This window comes from Belonocnema kinseyi, chromosome 1, assembly GCF_010883055.1.
Source record: "Belonocnema kinseyi isolate 2016_QV_RU_SX_M_011 chromosome 1, B_treatae_v1, whole genome shotgun sequence".
Lineage (NCBI taxonomy): Eukaryota > Metazoa > Arthropoda > Insecta > Hymenoptera > Cynipidae > Belonocnema > Belonocnema kinseyi.
Genome location: NC_046657.1, coordinates 92,303,742 through 92,308,073, shown reverse-complemented (window position 1 = coordinate 92,308,073; position 4,332 = coordinate 92,303,742). Strand labels below are relative to the sequence as shown.

General features: G+C 39.2%; 1 long non-coding RNA gene across 1 annotated transcript in view; it reads left to right on the top strand.

Moving 5' to 3' along the window:
* Positions 1–4,136, top strand: part of LOC117175722 — a 5,296-nt gene extending 1,160 nt beyond the window's left edge. The window contains exons 2-3 of the long non-coding RNA XR_004467491.1: positions 3,652–3,871; positions 3,949–4,136. This is a non-coding gene — a long non-coding RNA (uncharacterized LOC117175722). The remainder of the gene's footprint in view (positions 1–3,651; positions 3,872–3,948) is intronic.
* The last annotated feature ends 196 nt before the right edge of the window (positions 4,137–4,332 follow it).

The following is a 4,332-nucleotide window of genomic DNA, read 5'->3' as shown; positions in this document are numbered from 1 at the left end:
CGCGCGCAACTCAGTCATTTACAGCGTCTCCTACTATATTCACACGGACATAGACCTGTCATAGTATTGGACCGCATCTCGTTTCAGATCTGGGATCACTGGCTGAGACAGCTTTTCTGGATGACATTCTCGAGTGCCAACCAGTGCCTGGTTTGATTTAAATTTTATGTTTATGTCCTCACAGTGTTTTTTTATTCACAGGTTGTGCTGTTCTTCGAAGGGGCACTTTGCGGTATTTGTTCCTTTTAGTTTGTTGTTAAGAGAGCGTTATCTCGTTAAGGTTTTGAGAGATTTTTTTTCAATTTTGTTCTCAATTTCTAGTAAATGACAATCGTACATTTTAGTTTGAAGTATTTTAAAATTTATTTTTGAAACTTATATAAATTAAAATCTAGAAGTATTTAAAGTCTAAGATTTTATATAAAACTAAACTATTTGTACAAAAATTTCGGTTCAAATAGTAAAAAAAATGTATAATTGAAATTCTGCCAAAATGTAATACTACATGTAAATGCTTCAAGATTTTTAAATAAGACTTTGAAGCATTTTAAGGATTTTAAGTTATTTAAAATTAAGAATAGATTTTAATTTAACAAGTTTTCAGTTTATAGAAAAATTTAATCGTTCTATTTGTAATATTTCTATCCCAAAAATGCTTAAAATGATATATTTTTGAAAAAATTTGAATGCATCGATTGATTCTTCAATTTAGAGCATTAAAATTGTGAACGTGGTTTTATATTTTTGGAAGTGATTTTAAATAGTTGAAGTGTATAATTTATAAAAATTTATATTTTTTATTTGGTAGTCTAACTGCATTTAATTTCAAATTATTTAGTTAAAACGTGTTAGCAGCTTTAATTTTAGACGTGTAAATTATTAGGAGTTTAAATACAACATTTTGAATTGAAGAATTTTCGTCCCTTTTTTTTTACTTTGGTTTTCAAAGTTTAAAATTTAAGAGTTCCACTTTGGGTGCTTCAATTTGTAGCTCTGTTTTTATTACTTTAAATAGGAAAATTGTTGGCTTCCGATTTCGATCTTTTGATTTTATTTGTATTCTATTGAATTTGTTTCGTTCTACGTAATCGTGGGATCAGAATTGGTCTCTTGTGTTTCGGGTATTTCCAGGTTCCGATCCAGTTCGGGAAGTGGTGGATTCTGGTTAGTAGAGTCACGAACTATCGGTTGTGCACTCAATTTTAGTTTATCGGTATGCACGATCTTCGTTTTGTTTGGGCCTAACCTAATAAGTGCGTTCCGATCGCCTACTAGTTTTTCTAGAATGTACGGTCCGCTGAAGTACGGATCGAATTTGTCTTTTCTTTGATTAATTTTTAGATAGACGCGTTCCCCTTCTTTAAAGTGTTTTGGATTCGATTTTTGATCGCAATATTTCTTAGAGCGTTCTTTAGCTATTTGCAGTCTTTCTTTGGCGACTGCGTGAACGTTGTCGAGTTTACAAAATAGATTTTTCAGGTATCCCAAATAAGTTTTCTCTTGTGGCTACAAGGTAAAACTATTCGGTATAATTGCCTCTCTACCGAATACTAAGGTGTAAGGTGAGAATCCAGTTGATTCGTGGACACTCGTATTGTAAGAAAACACTGCGAAGCGGAGCCAATCGTCCCAGTTGGTAGTACTCTCAAATTGTCTAAGATACTCTACTAAAGTTTGATGACTCCTCTCTAATGAGCCTAGACTTTGAGGATGATAAGCTGTTGACTGGATCTTTTTGATACTGAACACCTTGCAAAAGGTTTTCATGCATTGACTTATCAGATTTGAACCTTGATCGGTATGGATAACACGAGGGCATCCATAACGTGATACAAACTGCTCCGCGAAGGCCAATGCGATAGTAGTGGAGTCTGTATTTTTGAGTGGAAGTGCATCTGAATATTTCGTGAAGTTGTATTGTATCGTAAGAATGTGGGTATTTCCCTTTGAAGGCTTGGGAAGTGGTCCCACCAGATCAATTTGGATCTTGTCAAAGGGACCTTTAGGAGTGTCTGTGATTACCATCGGTTGACGAGTCCCTCTTCGTTCTAGCTTATTTCTCTGGCAATTTGTGCAGGAAGATACTATTCTTTGCACGTCACCCTTTAAATTATTCCAGTAGTATGTTGATCTCACTCGCCAATAGGTCTTTTTGACACCCTTATGCCCTTCTACAACTGATTCGTGATATTCTCTAATTATCTCATCCCTCATATCAACTGGGGGAATTATTATTTCTCCAGAGCAAAGTACTATCGAAAGTCCGGAACCAACAAAATGCTGTTCAATCGTTTTTTCTACTGATTCCCAAGAAAGGTCGTCGAGACTGTTTCCTGTACTTGGAATTCTTACACTATGTACCTTCAAGGCTTCCATAGCCTTTCGAAGAGCCAACATGGCTCCTGAGACAACATTCAAGAATACCTTGCCTTCCTTTTTGTCTTTCACAATGAGACTGAAGATGAACCTCCCATTACGATTGAACACAACTATCTCTCCGGCCTTCGGGCTTTCCCTCCTAATATCATCGACCTTTAACTAATTTTTACTTTTCACATCCTCGTTAATTTCCGATGTCATGTATCCATCCGCGGAGATTAGATGAGCAAGATGACCCTTTCCCATACAGACCTTATCTTTGCTGTATGTGAAGATACCTTCAACCAGGGCTAAAATCTCTTTTAGGGGAGTATCGGCATTGGAACATGGATTCACGTGACAGGGCGTCACAGACTCACCAATACAATATGGTACCTTTTCAACGTGACCAGGCGTCACAGATGCACCAATACAACATGGTGTCTTTTCAACGTGACCAGGTGTCACAGATACACCAATACAACATGGTGTCTTTTCAACGTAACCAGGCGTCACAGATACACCAATACAACATGGGGTCTTTTCAACATGACCAGGCGTCACAGATGCACCAATACAACATGGTGTCTTTTCAACGTGACCAGGCGTCACAGATACACCAATACAAGAAATACAACATGGTGTCTTTTTCCGGCTGTTGTCAGTCCGTGACCCGATCAGAGGCAAGTGCGAATACGTCGCCAGCCCTTGACTCCGACCGGATGCCTGCTCCGAACTTTGATTGATCATAGTTGAACTTAAAAGATCGGTGCCAACAGACTGACACTGCCTGTCCCCAGCCAATTGCGCGTCGACTTTCGCAATTCGGGAGCTTTCACAACAATTTGAAAGGACGCGTTGACCTTCCCCTAGGCCTAGGCTTTCAAAGAATCCATGTTCCAATAACTCCTCCAGACTTTTCCTGCCATCGTTCTCTCCCCAGGTTCCAACCACTCTCACAGGTCTACGATCCGCAGATTGTGCTTCTTTCGAGTCAGTTTCCGGCCCCTTGGATACATTAACATCAACCGGGTTCCTTGACAATGCGTCCGCATTGCTATTAATTCTTCCCGGTTTATACACAATATTATATTCAAACTCGCTTAGCTTTACACGCCAGCGACCCAACCTTGAAACAGGGTCCTTAAGACCGTGAAGCCAAACCAATGGTCGATGATCAGTTACAAGGGAAAACTGTCTGCCATAAAGATAGGGTCTAAAATGTTTTACATTGAACACAATGGCCAAAAGTTCCTTTTCTATAGTTGAATAATTTATCTCGGCATTTTGCAGAGTACGTGAAGCAAACGGAATGGGCAAGTCTTGTCCGATAAGACCTTGACTTAAAACTACACATATTGCATAGTTGGATGCATCGGTGGTGAGCACAAATGGTTTCTCGAAGTTTGGGTACTGCAACAAGTGTTCAGTACATATTGTATCGCGCAGGACTTCAAAAGCTTCCTGAGTTTCAGGTTTCCAAATGAATTCGGCGTCATCTTTAAGAAGTAAGGTGAGAGGTTTAGCTGTTTTTGCAAAGTTCGGGATAAACCGCCTATAATAACCGACTAATCCTAGAAATTGTTTCAGATTTTTCTTCCCTTTAGGAACAGGAAACTTTTTCACAGAGTCCGTCTTCCTGGGATCTGGTCTTACTCCATCCTGAGGTTTCACATGTCCCAAATAAGCGATTTCTCGTTTAAGGAAATGGCATTTCTCCGGTTGTAGCGCCAGCCCAGCTGATTTCAATCGACCAAGGAGAGATGTTAATTTTTGATAATGTTCTTCGAGTGAGGCTGCATAGACGACTATGTCGTCCATGTAGACAAACAGTTTTATGCCTTGAAGACCTGTGAGTACACAATCCATGATTCTTTGAAAGGTAGCTGGAGCATTCTTAAGGCCAAAGGGCATCCGAGTGAACTCAAGGTGCGCATAGGGAGTTGAGAAGGCTGTTTTTGATTGAGAGTCTGG